The sequence below is a fragment of the Erinaceus europaeus genome, chromosome 3 (genome assembly GCF_950295315.1).
Source record: "Erinaceus europaeus chromosome 3, mEriEur2.1, whole genome shotgun sequence".
Lineage (NCBI taxonomy): Eukaryota > Metazoa > Chordata > Mammalia > Eulipotyphla > Erinaceidae > Erinaceus > Erinaceus europaeus.
The window spans coordinates 21,855,693-21,880,468 of record NC_080164.1 but is presented as its reverse complement, the minus strand read 5'-3'; the positions used below and the strand labels follow the sequence as shown (position 1 = coordinate 21,880,468).

The 24,776-nt window shown below is 43.2% G+C and overlaps 1 protein-coding gene across 4 annotated transcripts in view; it reads left to right on the top strand.

Annotated features, from left to right (window-relative positions):
* MEMO1 (mediator of cell motility 1) overlaps positions 1–24,776 on the top strand; it is a 120,317-nt gene that overhangs the window by 4,429 nt on the left and 91,112 nt on the right. The window contains exons 2-3 of one of the 4 annotated variants that reach the window (XM_060186832.1): positions 2,219–2,343; positions 13,008–13,204. The exons of the other annotated variants lie outside the window; for them this stretch is intronic. The gene's annotated coding sequence lies outside the window, so the exon portion shown is untranslated. The remainder of the gene's footprint in view (positions 1–2,218; positions 2,344–13,007; positions 13,205–24,776) is intronic. 4 annotated transcript variants of the gene reach the window in all.

Sequence of the window (24,776 nt, the reverse complement as noted above, 5' to 3'; positions counted from 1 at the left end):
GTGTTTATAATTTTTTAAAATAAAGTTTTGCTTATTAATGATAGGGAGAAGAGAGAAGCAGGGTGTCTGACATACATACAGGATCAGCAAATTTTCAGGTTAAGGGTCAAATAATAGATTTTTTAGACTTCATGGAGCACGAATAGTCTCTATCACATGACTTAGTTTTTGTTTGCAACTTTGGCCCAGAAGAAGCTGGGAATGAACTTGGGACCTCATGCTTATAAGTCTAGTGCCATAGCTACTGCACCACCTCCCAAGCCACCAGCCTGATATTTCTACTCTGTCTTTTTTCCAAATTTGTTGTGGCTTCATTTCATTATTTTAGGCCTATATCATCTGTCAGTATGGTAATGGCTGCCTTGGAATGGGCCTTCTCACCTGCAAGCTCCCCCCCCCCCCTTTTGCCTCCAGGGTTATTGCTGGGGGCACCGTCTGTGCCTGCACTATGATTCCACAGCTCCTGGAGGCCATTTTTTCCCTTTTTTGTTGCTTTTATTGCTTAACGTTGTTGTTACTGTTGTTGTTAATTGCTGTCCTTGTTGTTGGATAGGACTGAGAAATGGAGAGAGGAGGGGAAGACAGAGGGGGAGAGAAAGAGAGACACCTGCAGACCTGCTTCACTGCTTGTGAAGCGACCTCCCTGCAGGTGGGGATCCTTAACGCTGGTCCTTGTGCTTTGCGCCACGTGTGCTTAACCCACTGCACTACTGCCCTGCTCCCCAAGGCCCCACTCTCCCATTGCTCCCTGAATCCTCTATCTCACCACACACATTCTTTGCAGAGGCCTTATTCCATCATCTTGCTTCTTGGATAAGGTCTAAGTCTCTTCATGACTTGGCATCTTCCTATCTTTTTGGCCACTTCCCTTGATCCCATTCTAGTTATCACGTCTCCTACCCTTTAGCAACATCTAGCAGCTGTGAGTAGCCAGCCAGCCTTCCTTCCTTCCTTCCTTCCCGTATTTATTTTATTTTAATGAGAAATATCAAGAGAAAGGCCAGACTGCTGCTCATCTCTGGCTTGTGGTGGTGCTGGGGACTGAAACTGGAGCATTGGAATCTCAGGCATGACAGTTGTTCAGTTGTTTGCAGAACCATGCTGCCTGCCCAGCACTGTTTTAGTTTTATCTAGGTGGAGAGGGGTTAGTGGGAAAGAGAGATAGCACAGCTCACTGCTCAACCATCTGCAGTGCTCCCTTGTGGTGCTCAAACTTGAACCCAGGCCTCATGTGTGGTAAGCTGCCTACTGTCTGGTGAGCCACCTATGGGCCCCACAAGCTGTTTTTAAAATACTCATCACAATAAATTATAATAACTACAGGAAAAGGAGAGGAATTAAAATCAGTCAAAGGGGGCCCAGGTGGTGGCGCACCTGATTGAGCGCACGTGTCACAATGCACAAGGACCCAGGTTCAAGTCCCCGGTCCCCACCTGCAGGGGGAAAGCTTTATGAGCAGTAAAGCAGGGTTGCAGGTGTCTTTCTGTCTCTTTCCCTCTCTGTCTCTCCCTTCCGCTCAATTTCTGACGGTCTCTATCCAATAAATAAATAAATAAAGTATTAAAAAAAATCAGTCAAAGGGAGAGACAAGGCAGAGGGAGGCACATGAAGTTTCCATCATCTTTAGGCCACATTACCCCCTACGCTGTTGTTGTTTTTTTTTATTGTTGTAGTTATTGTTGTTATTGATGTTATCATTGTTAGATAGGACAGAGAGAAATGGAGAGAGGAAGAGAAAGATAGACAGACACCTGCAGACTTGCTTCACCGCCTGTGAAGCAACTCCCCCGCAAGTGGGGAGCTGGGGGCTTGAACCAGGATCCTTACGCCCATCCTTGCGCTTCATGTCACTTGCGCTTAACCTGCTGTGCGACCGCCAGACTCCCCCACCCTAAGCTGTTTTTGATGTTACATTGTACTCCCATAATATCCTATGCACCCCTCCCCCGCACTCTGTTTTCCTTTCTCCTTTTCTACTTTCTTTCTTGGGACAGCCTGTGCGAGTGAGAGTCGGTAGCACTGAAGCTTCCTTTAAAGTGGTAGGGACCAGGTTTGAACGTGTCACACACACATAGCAAAGCATTACACTGTGTGTTGCTAGATGATTTTTTACAAAATCACAGATGAGAGCTAGCTCACCTGTAGAGCTTACATTTTTCCCTTGTACACAAGGGAAACTTCACAAGTGATGGACCCAGTGCTGTGGTCTCCCTCTCAGATTCTGTCTTCTTGGACTGGTGAAATCATGCAGGTGTGAAAGTCTTAGTGGCAAGAACCAAACCAAATCATAACAAAAAAGTACATTTATGCCATCAGAATCCAGCTCAAGAGGCACATAGTACTGTGTAAGCCTCAGACTCCCATCCTGCTTGTATTCTAACACTGTAGGAAAGTTTCTATTTTTGAAATTGGTATTAAGTAGAATCATACTGGTTTGGCTTGTTTGAGCTTCTTTTTTTTAAAAAAAAAATATTTTATTTATTTATTAATGAGAAAGATAGAAGGAGAGAGAAAGAACCAGCCATCACCCTGGTACATGTGCTGCCGGGGATTGAACTCAGGACCTCACGCTTGAGAGACTAACACTTTATCCACTGCACCACCTCTCGAACCACTTGTTTGAGCTTCTTTTGCTCACCATTACATCTGTGTAATGAGCTCATTCTCATGGTGATATTCTAACAATGTGACTATTCAATATTCTGTTATTGATGAACATTTGGGCTGTTGTTCTGAACATTTCTGTATATATATTTCTTTCCTGGTAAGAATATACATGCACTTTTTTTCTTGGGTATATGCCGAACAGTGGGATTATTTGGTCATGGTTGCGCTATGTTTATTTTTAGTAGCTCCCCCCCCCCCAGTGGTCTTACAAATTTATACCCCCACCAATAGTGGATGAAAGTTTCAGTTGTTCTGTTTCTTTTAAAAATTTTTAAAATATTTATTTATTTTCCCTTTTGTTGTCCTTTTTTTTAAATAATTTTTTTATTAATTTTTTAACCAGAGCACTGTTCAGCTCTGGCTTATGGTGGTGCGGGGGGGGGGGGGGGGTTGAACCTGGGACTTTGGAGCCTCAGGCATGAGAGTCTGTTTGAATAACCATTATGTTGTCTACCCTCTGCCCGTCCTTGTTGTTTTTTTTATTGTTGTTGTAGTTATTATTGTTGTTATTGATGTTGTCATTGTTAGGACAGAGAGAAATGGAGAGAGGAGGGGAAGACAGAAAAGGAGAGAGAAAGATGGACACCTGCAGACCTGTTTTACTGCTTGTGAAGCGACCCCCCTGCAGGAGAGGAGCCGGGGGCTCGAACCGGGGTCCTTGAACCAGTCCTTGTGCTTTGCGCCATGTGTGCTTAACCCGCAGCGCTACTGCCTGGCTCCCCCGTTGTTCTATTTCTTTGCCAACACTTGGTATTGTCAGTCTTGCTATTTCTAGTCTGGAAGAACATGCAGTGATGATAACACACTGTAGTTTTTTGCTTACCTGATGACTAATTATATATATTAACCAGAGTACTGCTTGACTCTGGCTTATGGTGGTGTGGGGCATTGAACCTGGGACTTCAAAGCCTCAGGCATGAGAGTCTCCTTGCATAACCGTTATGCTATCTCCCCTTTCATGACTAATAATCTTTTTTTTTTTTCTTTCTTTCATTGCCACTAGGGTTATCACTAAGATACCACTGTTTCTGGTGGCTCTTCTTTTCCCTCCTCCTCCTCCTCCTCCTCCTCCTCCTCCTCCTCCTCCTCCTCCTCCTCTTCTGTCTCCAGGGTTATCGCTGGGGCTTAGTGTCTGCACTACAAATCCACTGTTCCTGGAGGCCATTTTTTCCAGTTTGTTGCCCTTGTTATTGTTGGATGGGACAGAGAGAAATCGAGAGAGTAGGAGAGAAAGTTAGACACCTGCAGACCTGCTTAACTAACTGCCTGTGAAGTGGACCCTCCCTGCAGGTGGGGAGTCGGCTTGAACCCGGGTCCTTGCACATTGTAACATGTGTGCTCAACCAAATACGCCACCACCTGGCTCTTCAAAAACTAATGATTTCAAAGAACATTTTAAAAAAGTTTTTATTTTGGGGGACAGCAAAATAGCTAATTTGGATAGTGTGCATCTTTGCCATGTGACCTAGGTTTGAGGCTTGCACCCAGTGCATTGTAGGAAGCTTTGGTGCTGTGGTCTCTCTCAGCCTGTCACTATCTGAAAAGAATAGGAAAATATATATTTTTTTACTTTAATAACAGTTTTATATTTTGTCTTTGTGGTAAGCATCGTTTACAAGCCTGTGAGTGTTTTAAAAGTACAATTTAGGGGGTTGGGCGGTAGCACAGCAGGTTAAGGGCACATGGCACCAAGCACAAGGACCCGCCTAAGGATATCTATTTGAGCCCCTGGCTCCCCACCAGCAGGGGGGTGGATTCACAAGTAGTAAAGCAGGTCTGCAGGTGTCTGTCTTTCTCTCCCCTTCTCTGTCTTTCCCTCCTCTCTCGATTTCTCTCTGTCTTATCCAACAACTATGACATCAGTAACAAAATAACAAAAATAACCACAGCAACAATAAAACGGGCAACAGAAAGGGAGAAACAAACAAACAAACCTCCAGAAGCAGTGGACTTGTGCAGGCACTGAGCCCCAGCAATAACCCTGGAGGCAAAAAAAGAAAAAAAAAGTACAACTTCTCACTTCTTCAGAGCATATTACCACCCACCAGAGCACCAGTTCTGTGCCTCCATCAGTGCCTGCCTCCTCCTTGCATCCACTTTCCCCACCCCTCAATAACCTCAATTTCACAGAGAGTCCATAGGTTTGTCAGAAAGCCTTCTTTTTAAAAAAAAAAAATCAAAATTTTTGTATATTAGTCTGAGAGAGATAGAGATAGAGAGATAGAGAGATCCAGAGCCTCGTCATGGTACAGGTGGCACAAAGCACAAGGACCAGCCTAAGGATCCCAGTTCGAGTTCCCGGCTTCTGACCTGCAGCGGAGTCACTTCACAACTGGTGAAGCAGGTCTGCAGGTATCTGTCTTTCTCTCCGCCTCTCTGTCTTCCTTTCCTCTCTTCATTTCTCTCTGTCCTATCTAACAAGGACGATATCAATAGTTACAACAATAAAATAAGGGCAACAAAAGCAAATAAATATATATTTTTTTAAATTTTATTTATGTTTATTTATTCCCTTTTGTTGCCCTTGTTGTTTTATTGTTGTAGTTATTATTGATGTCAATGTTGTTGGATAGGACAGAGAGAAATGGAGAGAGGAGGGGAAGACAGAGAGGGGGAGAGAAAGATAGACACCTGCAGACCTGCTTCACTGCCTGTGAAGCGACTCCCCTGCAGGTGGGCAGCCGGGGGCTCGAACTAGGATCCATACGCTGATCCTTCTGCTTTGCACCACATGCGCTTAACCCGCTGTACTGCCGCCCGACTCCCATAAATATTTTTTTTTAAGAAAGAAAATCGTTACTCTTCTTGGGGAAGGTTGTACTTTTAATTTTTTTTTTTGTTGTTGCCACTGAGTATTATATATTCATGATTCAGATTCCACTGCACCCCTGGTAGACTTTTTCTTTTTCTTTTTAATTTCAGATAGAGGGGGAGAGAGATATAGAGAGGAAAGATACCATGGTATTTATTACTCCCTTTCTGGAAGCTTACCCTGGTACCATATATGCTGCTCTCATGTGTCACTGCTGTGAGCTTACTTTTCAAATGAAATATGAGCAAGACAGAGTGAGAAGACATCTCGGCACTCTTCAGTGTGGTGGTGCCTGGACTTGCACTGAGTTGGGTTGTACACATAACAAACCAGCATTACCTAAGCCAGTTTTCTTTTTTTTTTGTAGCTCCGAGAGCAGGATGTGTAAAAACATCATTCTGGAAGTGTATTCCGTGGATACTACACATTGGTGTATATAGTCTCTAACTAAGAATGCTACAAAGTTCATATTATCTCCACTTATGCTTATGGAAACAATGACAATGAGAAGTTGACTAACTTGTTTAAGACAGTGAGTTGAAAAGAAGTTTGACTCCAAAACTAGAATTGATTGTTGGGATCAAGGTGGGACAGTGTACTAGAACTTTCTGTTTCATTTCAGGTTTTTCCCAACCGTAGTATGGACATTTAACTCACATGTATATGCTGTTTATGGTTTGAAAACATTTTCTCTCTCTCTTTTTTTTTTTTTTGTCCTCATTGGGGCTTCAGTGTCGCAGGCTGATTTTGCTAGTTAGACAGAGTGAGAGTGAGAGCCAGTGCTCCTTCAGTGTGGTGGGGGCTGGCTTGAACCTGTGTAATATCCTTGACAAAGTAAGAGCACTAAGTAAACTGTCTTGCCAGTCCCTCTTGCACTCTATGTGTGTGTATATATAATAGAGACAGGCAGAGAGAGTGACAGACCACAGCTCTGCAGTTTCCTTTAATGCAATGGGGGCTGTGCTTGAACCTGGGTGTGCACATGGCAAAGCAACACACTATCCAAGTGAGCTATTTTGCTGGAAAACACTCCCCATATGTATATATACATGAGGTACAGAGAGGAAGATACAGAGAGAGGAAGACCAAAGCCTTGTTCAGTCCTTGTTTAAGGTGGTGCTGGGGACTGAAGCTAGGACCTCAGAGATTCAGGCATGAAAGTCTTTTGTAGAATATTACGTTATCTCCCCAGACCTCCCTCTCATGTACTTAAAAAAATATTTATTTACTAATAGTGTATGTGTGGGGGAAACAGCATCACTCTGGCATATATGGTGCTGGGGATTGAACTCAGTCCAACACTTTTATTCACTGTGCGCCTTCCCAAATGGCTTCTCGAGTACTTTTATTTTTAAAGTTTTTATTTATTAGAAAGATAGGAGAGAGAGAAAGAACCAGATATCACTCTGGTACATGTGCTGCCGGGGATTGAACTTGGGACCTCATGCTTGAGAGTCCAATCCTTTACCCACTGCCCCACCTCCGGGACCACTCGAGTACTTCTGATTTTCACAGTGATCCTGTGCTTGGGTGTGGGCTAGGTAGGGCACACAGGTATTTACTTTAGTTCACCCCTGCCTTGTTACTATTGATGAGTCTCGAGAACACAAAATTGCCCGAGCTATGTTGCCAGTACATAGTAAAGCTAGGATTTGAATATAGGGCTTCTGGCTGAACTTCTTTCTATTTATAGTAATGAAAGCAAGTAAAAAGTTGAACTATTTGCAATCAGTAAACATCCCCAAGTTAGGTTATAAAACAATAAAAGTACAACTAGGGCTGGGGAGAAAACATCATGGTTATGCAAACAAATTAAAAACATTTTTTATTATCTTCATTTATTTATTGGATAGAGATAGACGTGGAGAGGGCAGGGGAAGATAAAGAGGGAGAGGGTAGAGGGACACCTGCAGCCCTGCTCCACCATTCGTGAAGCTTTCCCCCTGCAGATGGGAACTGGGGACTCAAACCTGGGTCCTTGTGCTTTTTAAGATCTGCACTGAACCAGGTGCGCCACCACCTGGCCCCGCAAACAAATTTTATATCTGGGACTCTTCGCTCTTAAGTTTAATCCCTAGCACTTTTGTACACCAGAGGTGAGCAGAGCTCTGGTAAAAACAAACAAATAAGCATAACTAAGCACTCTTTGGATACTGTTGATAGAATGTAAATTCTGACAAAGGAATTGCCATGTTTTAAGTAGACTGATCCCAGAATTTGAAATTGGACCAAACAAAACTTGGCTCTTTTGGAAAGACTTTAACAACCAGTGATTCAACAATGAACAAATTGAATTTTGTATGAAGCTTTCTGCTTTAGAGACTAGATGAGCAACAGAAAACAAAACAGACACCCTAGCTGAAGGAGACAAACCTAAGGTAAGTAATGAAGATGTATTGCATATTTGACACAGGAAGGCGCTACTGGGATAAGAAAGCAAAGCATAGCCGGCGTGCGAGGAGTGTTATAGGAGGAAGAGAAGTTTGCAATTTTAAACAGCATGGGAAGGGAGCTTTTTATTTTGCCAGAACACTGCTCAGTTCTGGCTTATGGTGGTGTGGGGGAGTGAACCTGAGCCTCAGGCATGAGAGTCTGTTTGCATAACCATTGTGCTATCTACCCCCACCCGAATGGGAGCACTTGAGGACATTTGAGTAAAGACTTGGAATAAGTGGAAGAACAAGGCTTGCATTCTAGGTAATTTCAGAGACTTAAGTGATTTTACTTATTATTTAAAAATGTTTATTTATTACATATCAGAGAATTTCACATGAAGAAGAAGCCCGAGCACCCCTCTGGTACATGCAGCACTGGGGATGGAGTCAGGACCTGCAGGTTCATAAGCAAGTCTGATGCCCTGTCTGTGCAGCCATCACTCCGGCTGTGAGGCTTAAGTGTAAACTGAGGGTACAGCTGCTCAGAGATCCTGAGGCCAGAGCAGAGGTCGGGTGTCTGGAATGACTAGGAAGACATTGTAGCTGGAGTGGACTGGGACAGAACTGGGTAGTGGCTCATGTGGTAGAGTTCACATGTTGCTACATATGAGGACCTGGACTCAAGCCCTTACAGGTCCCCACTTACAGGAAGGAAGTCCTGAGCTGTGGAAAGAAGCTATAGGTCTCTCTCTCCTTCTCTCTTATCCTCTTCAGAAACAAACAAACAAAAAAATATGGCTACTGGGAGTGGTGGAGTAGTGTAAGCATGGAGCCTTAGTGATAACTCTGGCTGGTGGAAAAAAAAAGTGAACAGGTGGTCACTTTGTGGTCAGATAATGTTAGGTCCAGAAGATCACTGTAAGGACTTGCGTTCAAGTCAGCTAGCTATTGGAAGGCTTTTGAACAGCTGAAGCCAGGCTCTAATTTTAATTTAGGTGGACTCAATCACTCGGTTGCTATGTGGAGTAGAAACACAGCTGGGGAGTGGCAAGGGCAGAAGCAGAGAAGTCGGTTACAGGAAAGCAGGCCTGAGTGAGATGGTGCTGGCTGGGATTGAGTAATAGTGATGGAGCTGGGTAAGAACTGGTTGGTTGTTGGATATATTTGGAGGGCAGTGCTGAAAGTACTTGCTGACATAGTTGAAATGGGACACAGAAGAGGAGACATGGCTTATCTCCTTAGGTTTATCTGTGAGCAGTTACAGTAATGGAGTTGCTTTAAAAAAATATTTTTATTTATTCCCTTTTGTTGCCCTTGTTGTTGTTATTATTGTTGTTGTCATTGTTGGATAGGAGAGAAATGGAGAGAGTAGGGGAAGGCAGAGAAGGGAGAGAAAGACACCTGCAGACCTGCTTCACGGCTTGTGAAGTGACTCCCCTGCAGGTGGGGAGCCGGGGGCTTGAACTGGCTCCTTAAGCTGGTCCTTGTGTTTCAGGCCATGTGTGCTTAACCTGTTGGGCTACTGCCAGATTCCCAATGGAGTTGTTTTTAACTGCATAGGAACGACTCCAGAGAAACAAGTCTGGAGCAGAAAAGGATAGCAATGCAAGTGTGGTTTGCTAGTGGAGGGGAGAGGCCTAGAATGGAAATGTAGAATTGCGAATTGGTATGAATTTTAAAGCCACAAGTCTGACTGAAATCACTATAGGAATAAGAATAGCTAGAAAAAAAGGAGGTTCAGTGACCGTGACTTAGAACATTTCCAACTCAAAGAAGTTGGGGAGGTGAGGGAGGTTATGTAAGGCAGAGAAACAGAGGAAGCATCTTGTGAGGAAGAGAATGACTGAGGTGACCTAGGAGAAAGTGCTTTAAGGCACCTGAATGAATGCTAGATAGACAAATTTGTCAGGCTGTGCTTTTAACTTTTTTTTAAATTAGTATTTATTTATTTATGAAAAGGAGAGAAATTGAGAACCAGAACATCACTCTGGCACATGCTATGCTGGGAATCAGATTTGGGACCTTTTGCACCTTCAAGGTTACAGTTTTTCTTTGATAAATGTCTTTCTCAACCTCCTTGGACCTAGCTGTCTTTTGTGCTACTGCCATAACTCCTGTTCCCCTCAACAGAGCACTGTAGATTGAGGTTTATGCTGGTGTAGGAGGTTGCACATAAGACCTTACAGCTTCAGGCATGAAAGTCTTGCATAAGCATTATTCTATCTCCCCTACCCCACTATTGAAAAAAAAAAGTTTGTTTATTGTATATGGTAGGGGGGAGAGATTCACATGAGGCAGGGAGAAGAGACAGAGAGAGAAGCCAGAGCAACAGTCTGGCACGTGCAGTACCAGGGATGGAGCCAGGAACCTCAGGCATGAGAGCCCACGCTCCACCAGTTGAGCTATTTTCCCAACCTACTGCCAGGTCTCCTTAATGGGCTGCCCATTTTGTTCTGTGTGCAGTTGCCGGCACGTGTAAAATTTCTCAGTTTTCTGCAAAACATTCTCACCCCCAGTTCCACATATAGTAGCTTAAGAGACCTTGAAAAATAATGAGTGACCTGGGAATCTAGCACAGTAGATTAAATATTGGACCCTCTCATTGAAAGAAAACAAATTATATATAAAGGCAAAGCTTTATCCTAAAGTGTTCTAGACAGGGAGAAATTGCAGGGAAGGAGGAGATAGAGAAGGGGGAAAGTAAGAGAGACACCTGCAGCACGGCTTGTGAATTTTCCCTCTGCAGGTGGGGTCTGGTGGTTTGAACCTGGATCTTTGTACATTGTAACGTGTGCTCTACCAAGTGTGCCACTCCCGGCCCCTGATTATTCTTTGTTCATGTTTTTTTTTTTTAGGTTATTTATTTATTCCCTTTTGTTACCCTTGTTTTATTGTTGTTGTTATTGATATCCTCGTTGTTGGATAGGACAGAGAGAAATGGAGAGAGGAGGGGAAGACGGGGGGGTGGGGGGGAAGAGAGAAAGCTAGACACCTGCAGACCATTAATTAATTTATTCCCTTTTGTTGCCCTTGTTGCTTTATTGTTGTAATTATTATTGTCGTCGTTGTTGGATAGGACAAAGGGAAATGGAGAGAGGAGGGGAAGACAGGAGGAGAGAAAGACACCTGCAGACCTACTTCACCACTTGTGAAGCGACTTCTCTGCAGGTGGGGAGCCCGGGACTCGAACTGGGATCCCTCTGCTGGTCCTTGCGCTTTTTGCCACTTGCGCTCAAGCTCGGCGCTACAGCCCGACTCCCTTTGAATCTCTTATTTAGGCTTATATTTTCTTGATGGATTGGCTGTTTAGTATTATGTTCTCTAAGAAAACGTTTAAAAGATTTATTTATTTATTTAATAGAGAGGAGGAGAAGGAGAGGGAGAGAGAGAACCCGAACATCACTTTGGCATGTGCAATGCCTGGAACTGAACTTGGGATCTCATGCTTGAGTCCAGCACTTTTATCTATCATTCCAGTTCAGAATAAACATTTTTTTTTTCTTTAACTAGTGATATCATAATGATTTACAAGATTATAAAATTATGGGGGTATAGCCCTACACTATGCCAACCGTCAAAATCAGGACACCCCACCCAAAAAAACCCCACGAAAGTGTAGAGACAGGTTGGCTGCTGTTTTTTTTCTCTCCTTCTCCTACCTCCTCTTCTTCCCCCTTCTCCTTTTTTCCCACTTCCCTACTCCCCCCTCTTTTGTGTGGGTGTGTGGCAACTTAGTATGTTTCAGTAACCTGAATCATACTTTTTTTTTGTTTTTTCCTCCAGAGCACTGCTCAGCTCAAGCTTATAGTGGTGCTGGGAATTGAACCAGGGACTTTGGAGCCTCAGGCATGAGAGTCTCTGTTCCCCCACCCCTGATTCAGTTATCTGTATTCTACATAGGAATTCTACATAGGAGTTTCACCTTCTAACTTACTTCATTAAGCATAATCACCTCCAGTTTCATCCATTTGTCCTGAAAGAGTAGTTAGTTTTATATTGAATATATCTTTCATAACTTTAAAATATTTTTATTAATTTAATTTTCTTCATTGCCACTAGGGTTATCATCATGACTTTGTGCTTGCATAACAAATCCACTGCTCCTGGAAGCCATTATTTAAATTTTTATTTGATAGGATAGAGAAAAATTGAGGGTGGGGGTAGATAGCATTTTGGTTTTGTAAAAAGTCTCTCCTGCCTGAGGCGCCAAAGTCCCGGGCTCAGTCATCATTGCACCACCATAAGCCAGAGCTGAGCTTTGCTGAGCTCTGCTTTAAAAAAAAAAAAAAAGAGAGAGAGAAAAATTGAGAAGAGGGGGAAGGTTGAGAGAGGTGGTAAAGAGGAAGGGGGGAAGGGGGAGAGAGGGAGAGGGGATAAGAGAGAGAGAGAGAGAGATCTGCAGAACTGCTTTACTACTTTTGAAAATTCTCCCCTGCAGGTGGGCACCCAGGCTAAACCTGGGCCTTGGCGCATGGCAACGTGTGCCCTCACCGCACCACCTCCTGGCCCCTTCTTCCATAACTACTATTACTATCCTTTAATTAAAAATTTTTTTACCTTATTTATTCATTTTCCCTTTTTTTTGCCCTTGTTGTTTTATTGTTGTAGTTATTATTGTTAGTGATGTCTTTGTTGTTGGATAGGACAGAGAGAAATGGAGAGAGGAGGGAAAGACAGAGAGGGAGAGAAAGAGGGACACCTACAAACCTGCTTCACCGCCTGTGAAGCGACGCCCCTGTAGGTGGGGAGCCGGGGGCTTGAACCGGGATCCTTCCATCGTCCTTGCACTTTGTGCCACCTGTGCTTAACCGCTGCGCTACACGCTACCACCCGACTCCCTCTTTTAATTTTTTTTAAAGAAGATGTATTTATTGATTGACTTGAGTGAGGAGAACCAGAGAGCATTCCTCTGGCACATACAGTGTTGGGGGTCAAACTTAGGACCTCATATTTTTAAGTCCAAAACATCACCTCCTGAACCATGTTATTATGTTCTTATTGTTGGTCTTATTATTATTTTTTTGGTCTTTTTTTAAACTTTATTTTATTTGCTAGGACAGAGAGAAATTGAGAGGGAGAGGGGGGATGGAGGGAGAGACAGAGATAGATACCTACAGCACTGCTGAATCACTTATTAAACTTTCTTCCTGCAGGTGGGGGACCTGGGGCTTGAACTTCAGTCCTTGCGTGTGGTAACACATGCACTTAACCCGGTACACCACTGCCTGGCCCCTATCTTCTTTATCTAATTGCCTGTCATTGGGCATTATTGGAAAGGATATATGCGCCTCCATGTTCATATTTATAGAAGCCAAAATACGGAAACAGCCTAACCCCAAATGAAATGTAGGTAGGTACTGAGTATTTTTTGCTACTAGATTTATTGATGGGTCTCAGATGTATGGCTCTACTCTTCCTGGCTGCCAGGGTTTTCCTCTTTCTTCCTTTCTTTCTTTCTTTCTTTCTTTCTTTCTTTCTTTCTTTCTTTTTTTTTTAATATTTATTCCCTTTTGTTGTTCTTGTTGTTTTATTGTTGTAGTTATTATTGATGTTGTTGTTGTTGGATAGGACAGAGAGAAATGGAGAGAGGAGGAGAAGACAGAGAGGGAGAGAGAAAGACAGACACCTGCAGACCTGCTTCACCGCCTGTGAAGCGACTTCTCTGCAGGTGGGGAGCCGGGGCTCGAACCGGGATCCTCATGCCGGTCCTTGCGCTTTGTGCCACATGCGCTTAACCCGCTGCGCTACTGCCCAACTCCCTCCCCTCTTTTTTCTCTTTAATAGAAGTGAGAAGCTAATAGGGGAGAGAGTGAGAGGAAAAGACACACAGCCCTGCCCCGTCACTCGGGAAGCCTCTCACCTGAAGGTGGGGATTGGGGGCTTGAACCTGGTTTTCTTTTCTTTTTTTATTGTTATTTTGCCATTGCTGTTGTTGTTGGGTAGTATGGAGAGAAATGGAGAGGGGGGGTGTCGGGGTCTCTGGCGGGGTGATCTCCAGGGGAAAGGTAACGGACCTGTTCTTTCTCGCTCGACATGAAGTAAAAGACACCGGGGAGAATTTCAGCTGCTCAGATCTCGTTTATTAGCAGGTGGACATGAGTTAAATAGAAAACCAAACAAAGGGAATTGTTATTGAAATATGTCAGAAATTACAGGTTTCTTAAAGGTTGGCTTGCCCCTATGGTAGGGGGCTGGTATGACAAGAATTGATGCAGCTACATAAAGGTCAAGATAATTAGTCTCCTGATGCAGGCATTTAATTACCCAAAGGCTTTGAGGGGAGGAGAGGGGTTGAACCAGTTAAGGCAAGATAGAGAGAAGATAAGCAAGGTTTGATGCAAATTGAGGACATCAAAGGGCACTGCTAGGAGTGTGTGATAAGGTGTGTTCCTGTGTGATCAGAAGGTGACTTTGAGTAAGTGAATCTTAAAGTAGGCGGCCATATGGCCTGCAGTTAATGGAGGGAAGTATTGGGGTTTCTGTGGACTTGAGAGACTAACAAGGCAAGCTTAGTCTGGGAGACTTTTTTCCTCTTGGCTCACCTCTATGCCGAGAGAGACTTACCAGCGGGGTGTCTATCCAGACCTCCATCCAAGGATGGGAGAGCTCCCCTATGCTCTGCCAAGCTATCACATAGTCCCAACATAGGGGAAGATGGGAGAGAAAGACAGACACCTGTAGACCTGCTCCACCACTTGTGAAGCGACCCCCCTGCAAGTTGGGAGCTGGGGGCTGGGACCAGGATCCTTAAGCTGGTTGCTGTGCTTTGTGCCAGGTGCGCCCAGTCCCCCACGCTACCACCCAGCCCCGAACCTGGCTTCTTGAGCATGGTAACATGTGCGCTGTACTGGGTGAGCCACTTCCTGACCCTTTCCATTACATTGTTTTTTTAAAGACTTGCTTTTTTTCTTTTTTCCCTTTTGTTGCCCTTGTTTTATTGTTGTTGTTATTGATGTCGTTGTTGGATAGGACAGAGAAATAGAGAGAGGAGGGGTAGGCTGGGGGAGAGGAAGACACCTGCAGACCTGCTTCACCGCTTGTGAAGTGAACCCCAGACAGGTGGGGTGCTGGGGGCTGGAATCCGGACCCATACTCTGGTCCTTGTGCTTGGCACCATGTGCTAACCCACTGCGCTACCACCCAACCTCCTACATTTTTAAAAAATATCATTTTATTAATGGTCTGTCGTATTTTCACATGCATAGCTTTGAGAAATCTGAGTTTTAATATTAAGTTTTAATTTAATAGTTTGGATACAGCGTGTCCTTTTTCCTGTGGTTGCCTTATGGTTTTTAAAAAAATTTTTTTTTTAATATTTATTTTATTTATTCCCTTTTGTTGCCCTTGTTGTTTTATTGTTGTAGTTATTATTGTTGTTGTCGTTGTTGGATAGGACAGAGAGAAATGGAGAGAGGAGGGGAAGACAGAGAGGAGGAGAGAAAGATAGACACCTGCAGACCTGCTTCACTGCCTGTGAAGGGACTCCCCTGCAGGTGGGGAGCCGGGGTTCGAACCGGGATCTTTATGCCGGTCCTTGTGCTTTGTGCCACCTGCGCTTAACCCGCTGCGCTACAGCCCGACTCCCGCCTTATGGTTTTTTTAACTTAGCATTTTGCTGTTATTTTTTTGTCGTGTACTTTTGAATAATTTCCTTCGACAACTTTCTTAGATCTGTAGTTACAGTTTTCATTGAAAAGAGTAAGAAATTTTTATTTTCTGAGATCAGAACAGACTAGAAATTGAAAATAGATTTGAATTGTGACTTTTTAGTTGGTTTAGGATTATTTTCTTTTAACTATAATTACATATTAATGTCTTTTGCATACATTCACCTTTAAAATTAAAAATATTTTTTATTGGAGGATTAATGGTTTATAGTCAAAAGTAAAATACAATAGTTTCTACATGTGTAACATTTCTCAGCTTTTCACATAACAATTCCGCCCCCATTAGTTCTTTCTCTCCATCATGTTCCAGGACCTGAGCCCCCCCTCCCCCAGAGTCCTTTACTTTGGTGCGATACACCAAGTCCAAGTTCTGCTTTGTGTTTTCCTTCTTTTCTTATTTTTCAACTTCTGTCTGTGAGTGAGATCAATCCATATTCTTTATTCGCTTTCTGGCTGATCTCACTTAACATAATTCGTCCAAGCTTCATCCAAGCTTCATCCAAGACCGGGTGAAGAAGGTGAATTCTAGCGCAGCGGGTTAAGTACACATGGCACGAAGTGCAAAGACCAGCGAAAAGATCCTGGTTTGAGCCCCTGGCTCCCCACCTGCAGGGGAGTCACTTCTGAAGCAGTGAAGCAGGTCTGCAGGTGTCTGTCTTTCTCTCCCCTTCTCTGTCTTCCCCTTCCCTCTGCATTTCTCTCTGTCCTATCCAACATCAAAACAATAAGTACAACAATAAAAACAACAACAAAAGGGAAGATTAAAAAAAATATATATATATACATATATATGGTGAAGTCACCATTTTTAATAGCTGAGTAGTATTTCTTTGTGTATATATACCACAACTTGCTCAGCCAATCATCTGTTGTTGGATACCTGGGTTGCTTCCAGGTTTTGGCTATTACAGATTGTGCTGCTAAGAACATGTGTGTACACAGATCTTTTTGGATGGGTGTGTTTGGTTTCTTAGGATATATTCCCAGGAGAGGAATTGCAGGGTCATAGGGTAGGTCCATTTCTAGCCTTCTGAGAGTTCTCTGGACTGCTTTTCGTAGAGGTTGGATCAATTGACATTCCACCAGCAGTGCAGGAGGGTTCCTGTGTCCCCACAACCTCTCCAGCATTTGTTGCTGCTACCTTTTCTGATGTATGACATTCTCACAGGAGTGAAGTGGTATCTCATCATTGTCTTTTCTCTCACCTTTTAAAAATTTAAGGTATTCATTGAGAAGTCTTTTAATCTGTGTACTCTATATGCCTTTTCTTTGATAGCTAGCTGCTTTTATTGGATTCTTGAGTGCAGTCTTGTGTATGTGTTACAAGCACATATAAATCATCATTTTCTTCCTAGTTCAGCAATTGGTTGTGTATTTTTCTGGTGTTTGCTTATTTCTTTATTTTTCCACCAGGGTTATTGCTTGGGATTTGGTGCCTGCCTGATAAATCTACCACTCCCAGTGGTCATTTTCTTTGTTCTTTTTTAAAATTTCTTTTATTATCTTTTATTTATTGGATAGAGGCAGCCAGAAATCAAGAGGAAAGGGTGTGATAGAGAGGGAGAGAGACAGAGAGATACCTGTAGCACTACTTCACCACTTGCAAAGTTTTCCCCCTGCAGGCAGGGACTGGGGGCTCGAACTCAGGTACTTGTAATACGTGCACTCAACCAGGTGTGCCACCACCCGGCCTCTCCAGTGGTAGTTTTCCACCATCCATCCATATACATACATACATACATATGTACATACATACATACATGTATACATACAATTTGATAGAACAGAGAGAAATTGGGTAGAGACGGAGATACAGAGAGGTGGCGAGCAAAAGAGGCACCTGTAGCACTGCTCCACTTCTGGTGAAGCTTCTCCCCTGAGTGGTGGGACTAGCAGCTTGAACCTAGTGGGTTAAGCACACGTGGCGCAAAGTACAAGGACTGGTGTAAGGGTCCCGGTTCGAGCCCCCAGCTCCCCATCTTCAGGGGGAGTTTGCTTTACAAGCGGTAAAGCAGGTCTGCAGGTGTCTATCTTTCTCTCCCTCTCTCTGTCTTCCTCTCTCTCCATTTCTCTCTGTCCTATCCCACAATGACAACAATGATAAGAACAACTAGGACAACAAAAATGGGAGAGGGGGAAAGACTCTAGGATCAGTGGATTTGTAGTGCAGGCACTGAGCCCCAGCGATAACCCTGGAGGCAAAAAAAAAAAGACACAAATTGAGAGGGGAGAAAGAGATAGATAGGTAGAGAGAAAAAGAGAGAGAGAGAGAGAGAGAGAGAGAAAGACACCTGCAGTCCTGCTTTACCACTCACAAGGCTTTCCACCTGCAGGTGGGGATCAGGGCTTGAACCGGGGTCCTTAGGCACTATAATGTGTACACAACCAGGTGTGCCACCACCCAGCCCCAATTTTTTTCATTTTAAAAAATTTGACAGGACTGAGCGAAATCGAGAGAGGAGGGGAAGATGGGGGGAGAGAAAGATAGACACTTGCAGACCTACTTTACTGCTTATGAAGTGACCCCCCTGCAGGTGGGGAGTTGGGGTTTTGAACTGGGCTCCTTGTACTGGTCTTTGCACTTTGTACTATGTGCCTTAACCTGGTGTGCTACCACCCAGTCCTAACAGGGAGATTTAAAAAAATATTTATTTATTTATTTCCTTTTGCCACCCTTGTTGTTTTATTGTTGTAGTTGTTATTATTGTTGTTATTGATGTCTTTGTTGTTGGATAGGACAGAGAGAAGGGAGAGGAGGGGAAGACAGAGAGAGGGAGAGAAAGACACCTGCAGACCTGCTTCATCACTTGTGAAGCGACTTCCCAGCAGGTGGGGAGCTGGGGGCTCGAACCAGGATCCTTCTGCCAGTCCTTGTGCTTTGCACCATGTGCACTTAACCTGCTGCACTACCACCTGACTCCTGGGAAGATTTTTTTTAAAGGTTTGGTGAGTTTGTGCAGTGATGATCATAATGTTTATTAGTGTAGTTTATTAAGATACACATAGGGTTACCCATCTTTGTTTTTTGAACCATGAAGGCAAAGGCAAATAAATATAAAAACAGCAAAAGAGCAAATCATGTCCTTAGTACAATTTTGAAAATAATTTTAACCTAGTGGACTTTCACCACTACCCCCTTCCCTTCTCCAAGCTGATTCTTTTCTCAGATGGAGACATAGAGGCAGAAAGAGGAAGAGAGAGAGATCGAGACAGAGACAGAGAGACACACTGAGACCACAGCACCAAACTTTTGTTTTTTTAGAAGAATTTATTTATTTATTCATGAGAGAGATAGGAGGAGAGAAAGAACCAGACATCACTCTGCTACATGTGCTGCCGGGGATTGAACTCGGAACTTCATGGTTGAGAATCAAGTGCTTTATCCACTGCCCCATCTCCCAGACCACAGCACCAAACTTTTCTTCAGTGCATTAAAGGCTGTATTCAAACCTGGGTTGCATACATGCCAAAGCAGCACACTGTCCAGGTGAGCCATGTGTCAGCCACCCTGGTGGGCTGAAATGGCCTTGGAGCCATCCTGACAGAAGCCCCAACAATCTGCAGGTGTTGAACACAGCTAGTTTGTAGAAATCCTCACTTGGCAGTAGTAGTAATAACGATGCCCTAAAAAAGTGTCATTGTAGGGAGTTGGGTGGTTGTGCAGCAGGTTAAGCACAAGGACAGGTGTAAGGATCCTGGTTCGAGCCCCCGGCTCCCTACCTGCAGGGGAGTTGCTTCACAGGCGGTGAAGCAGGTCTGCAGGTGTCTTATCTTTCTCTCCTCCTCTCTGTCTTCCCCTCCTCTCTCCATTTCTCTCTGTCCTATCCAACAACGATGACATCAATAACAATAATAGTAACTACAACAATAAAACAAGGGCAACAAAAGGGAATAAATAAATATATATATAAAAAGAAGTCTCATTGTAGTGGTTATCAGTCTTAATTTCTCGCTGTGTGTATGCACTCACATGCCTAACACTGTATGTGCCCTCCCATCTTCCCACTCCTGCAGCAAAACTTGTTACACACTTCTTCCATGGTTACAAGGGATTGTCTGCTCAAGATGACTTTAAGAGGATAATGGTGACAAATTTTAAGGGGCTACAGTATACACTTCCTTTCTTACCTTTGTTTCTTAGAATGTGGTGAGGCATTCAGAAACATGTTGAGTTATAATTGTTGGGAGGTGGCACCAGGGTTTTTTTTTTTTTTTTTTTTTTTTTTCTTTTTCTTTACCAGAGCAGCACTGCTCAGCTCAGGTTTATGGTGGTGCTGGGGATTGAACCTGGGACCTTTGGTACCTCAGGCATTGAAAGCTTTTAGCATAGCCATTATACTGTCTCTCCAGCCCACCTAGAGGTTGGCTCTACACTGAAGGTGTTTCTAATACACAGTGTAGTTAGAGCCTTTGGGGGCGGAGGGGGGCCTGGGAAACCGAGCTGCTCGGAGTATGAGATGATATCACTATGATCAGCCATGTGTTGACTGCCCAGAGTGGAAGATGACATCACCATGATCATCTCTGTGTTTTCAGCACCAGAGCGGTGTCTGGCACCGAGCAGGAGCCCATTAAATGCTTTATAAATGGTTGGATGACTAATCTGACTAGATTAGTGTGTTGCTTGTCTGACACCAAGTTGCCAAATGTATGATGACAGCCTTAAATTGTGTATTTAATTACTTATTTTTAAGATTAAAATATTTATTTATTAACACAAGGGGGTGGGAGGGAACCAGAGCATCACTCTGACACATAGGATGCCAAGAATTAAACCCAGCAACACTTCCAAGCCCAGCAACACACTAAGTGTACCATCTCCCTGGTTCTTATTTATTTTTTTATGTTTATTTATTTATTCCCTTTTGCCCTTGTTTTATTGTTGTAGTTATTGATGTTGTCGTTGTTGGGTAGAACAGAGAGAAATGGAGAGGGGAGGGGAAGACAGAGAGGGGGAGAGAAAGATAAGACCCCTGCAGACCTGCTTTAATGCTTGTGAAGCGATTCCCCTGCAGGTGGGGAGCCAGGACTTCCAACTGGGATCCTTACGCTGGTCCTTGTGCTTTGCATCAGCTGCGCTTAACCAGCTGTGCTACTCCCTTTTTAATTTTTTATTAGTGATTTACAAAATTATAACAGGTATACTCCCATACCTTTTCCACTACCAAGAGTTCTGTGTCCAGATTCTCTGCATTAGAAACTGCATTAGTTTTCCCAAGATCCGGGGTATGGATTGGCTTATTATATATAAAAATCATTGGGGCCAGATGGTGGCACACCTGGTTGCAGTGCACAAGGACCCAGGTTTGGGCCCCCAGTCCCCACGTGCAGGGGGAAAGCTTTGCAAGTGGTGAAGAGGTGCTTCAGGTGTCTGTCTGTCTCTCTGCTTCTCTAACTCTCCCTTTCTGGCTGTCTATCCAATAAATAAAGGTAAAAAACCTTAAAAAAATGGGAGTCGGGCAGTGGCGCAGCGGGTTAAGCGCACGTGGCACAAATCGCCAGGACCTGCGTAAGGAACCCAGTTCGAGCCCCCGGCTCCCCACCTGCAGGGGAGTCGCTTCACAGGTGGTGAAGCAGGTCTGCAGGTTTCTGTCTTTCTCTCCTCTCTGTCTTCCCCTCCTCTCTCCATTTCTCTCTGTCCTATCCAACAACAACGACATTAATAACCACAACAATGTTAAACAACAAGGGCAACAAAAAGGAAAATAAATAAATAAATAAATTAAAAAAAAACCTTAAAATATATATATGTCCTTTTTAATTTTTTTTATTGGGGATTAATGGTTTCTAGTCAACAGTAAGATACAGTAGTTTGGGGAGTCGGGTGGTAGTGCAGCGGGTTAAGCGCAGGTGGCGCGAAGTGCAAGGACCGGCATAAGGGTCCCGCGTAAGGGTCCCGGTCCCAGCTCCTGGCTCCCTACCTACAGGGCAGTCACTTCACAAGCGGTGAAGCAGGTCTGCAGGTGTCTATCTTTGTCTTCCCCCTCTGTCTTTCCCTTCTCTCTCCATTTCTCTCTGTCCTATCCAACAATAATGACATCTATAACAATAATAACTACAACAATAAAACAACAAGGGCAGCAAAAGGGAATAAATAAATAATAAAATATTTAAAAAAAAGATTTTCCTTACTGTTTACCTTTAGAAAAAAAAGATACAGTAGTTTGTACATGTGTAACATTTCTTAGTTTTCCACATTACAGTTCAACCCCCACTAGGTCCTCCTGCCATCATGCCCCAGGACCTGAACTTTCCCCCCTCCCCGTACTTTGGTATAATACACCCCCCCCTTTTTTTGTTTCCCTTATTACCAGAGCACTGCTCAGTTCAGGTTTATTGTGGTACAGGGGATAGAACCTGGGACCTCAGAGGCTCAGGCATTAGAGTCTCTTTGCATAACCAGGTTCAATCCCCAGCACCACCATAAGCCACAGTTGAGCAGTAGTGATTTCTGGTGGGAAAAAGTAAGTAAATTAGATGAGATTTTGATATCTATAACATCCAAGCAAAAGTCAATTTGGATTAAATATTTTAGATTAGTCCTTTCAGTGTTATAACCCCCCACTTTCAGTACCACAAGGTTTTATTTTAGGAATTTGGAAATACATGTCAGCCTATTATAAAAGTCATGACACATCTCTTGGTCTTTTTTTTTTAATTTTGCTGAGATAAAATTGACAAAAACACTGTGAAAATTTAAGTTGCACAGCTTGACTTGATGTATTATAAAATGGTTACCACAGAAGTGTTAGTTAACATCTTTATCACTTCACACAGTCACCATTTCCTTTTTGTGGTGAGAAAATTCAGACTTTCATTGCAGCTTCCAGGTGTGTAATATATTAATAGCATTATTTTTATTTATTGGGTAGAAACAACCAGAAATTGAGAGGAAAGGAGGAGATAGACAGAGAGACACCTACAGCCCTGCCTCACCACTTGTAAAGCTTTCCCCCTGCAGGTGGGGGCCAGGGGCTTGAACCTGGGTCCTTTTGCACTGCAACATGTCACTCAATCAGGTATGCCACCACCCGGCCCCTCAAATTTTTAAAAATATTTATTCCCTTTTAAAATATTTATTCCCTTTTAAAATATTTATTCCCTTTTGTTGCCCTTGTTGTTTTATTATTGTTGTTATTGATGTCGTTGTTGTTGAATAGGACAGAGAGAAATGGAGAGAGGAGGGGAAGACAGAGGGGGAGAGACAGACACCTGCTTCACCGCCTGTGAAGTTACTCCCCTGCAGGTGAGGAGCCGGGGGCTCGAACTGGGATCCTTAACCCACTGCGCTACCGGCTGACTCCCTAAAAAAATTCTTATTACACATGTGTCAGCAACTGTAATTTAAGCCTTCAATAAAATGATAAAAATAAAAGCTTTATGAACAAATGGGAAGGCAGAAATCAAAGCAGAGAGAGAACCAGAGCATCATCTTGGCACATGTGATGCCAGGGATCAAATTTGAGAGCTCATGCTTGCAAGTCAGCTACTCCAGCCACTGTGATATCTGCTCTGCCCCACCACCACCAGTCAGACCCTCCCCCCCATTTCTAATCTAGTCTGTTGGGAGCAGATTGCAAGAGTCATATGGTATTGTTCCTTACATCACCACACTTCAATACTACTTCCTTCTGCTTTTGATTGTGGTGAAAGGTAGTACTGAAGTGACTGGGAACTGCTTTGCCATGTGTGCGACCAAGGTTCCTGCTTGGCTCCCACCAGGAGCGTTGGCCCCTTTCACTCTCTTTCTCTGCCTATATCTGAAAAAGTGACTATGAAAATTTACTCTAAAGAAAGGCTAGAGAAGACCCCTGAAGATGGGGACTAGGGGCTTGAACTTGGATTGATGGAAGTGTGTGTGTGTGTGTGTGTGTGTGTCTGTCTGTCTGTCTGTCTGTCTGTCTGTGGCTGTGCACGTGCGCGCGCACGCACGTGCTACACCTGGTGTGTCACCACCTGACCACACCTTATGTAGCATCTTATAGGACTGGTAAAAACTGTTTGAGCTTTGCCCAAATTATAATTGGAAGCCATGTGAAATGATAGGAAAATTCAAAGGAATTTGATTAGCTGATAAAATGTTTATGGTGAAATAAATTGTGCATGAAGAGCAATGATTTAAAAATAATGGTCATTAAAAAAAAGTTCTTCCAGATGTTTTAAATTCTCAAAGAGAAAGTGAATTTTAACATTAATAAAATGTAACCACCAGTTTCCATGCCATTTGAAAGTTGTTTTTAAATAGCTAAGACGTTTATATTCTAGACTTAGAAACAGATTTCAAGTTTGGCCATCAGTTGGTATCATAATAGTTATTTTCCACATCTCAGTTAATCAAGAAGTATTTACTAAATACATGGAAGCATTTCATCAGGAATTTTGAATGAAGAAATTTCGTTCAGGGGGCCGGGTGGTAGTGCAGTGTGTTAAGTGCACATGGTGCGAAGCACAAGGACCACACAAGAATTCCTGATCTAAGCCCGGGCTCCCCACCTGCAGTGGGGTCGCTTCATAAGTACCGAAGCAGGTCTGCAGGCATCTATCTTTCTCTCCCCCTCTCTGTCTTATCCTCCTCTCTCGATTTCTCTCTGTCCTATCCAGCAACAAAGACATCCATAATAACAACAATGATTAACAACAAGGGCAACAAAAGGGGCAAAAATGGCCACCAGGAGCAGTGGATTTTCAAATTTAAATGAACCAACAACTTGTGGTAGGGACCCTGGGTTATGACAACTCCATGAAAGATCTTAAGGCTTAGGTTATTCAAGGTCATGGACTTTGCACTGTGTTCCAACCAGCTGTCTCTACATTTGGAGCTCTTAGCCATCATTGCATATTGCGCCCATAACAGGCTTTTAATAAAGTAATACCCTAGGCTACTAAATATATATGTTTATTTTAAAATAAATGGAAAATCATTTAACTTGTAAAGCTTATTTTGTGGAGTTTCAGAGTGTAAAATCAGTTAAAAAATAATCACTATAGTATCCCTAGGATGTAGCTTTTACCCATGTGTGTTGTATCAATTACATAGTGCACATGGTTCAATCTATTCTATAATTAAAACACATTGTCAAGTATAAGAACTTTTAGTGGCTCCTTATTTTGTTTATATGGAAAACAAGCCAAATTCCTAAGATAGTACTGAAGGGATTGATTACTTACTTTTACTTTTGTTTTAACATTTATTTATTTATCCCCTTTTTATTGCCCTTGTTGTTTTTATTGCTGTAGTTATTATTGTTGTCATCG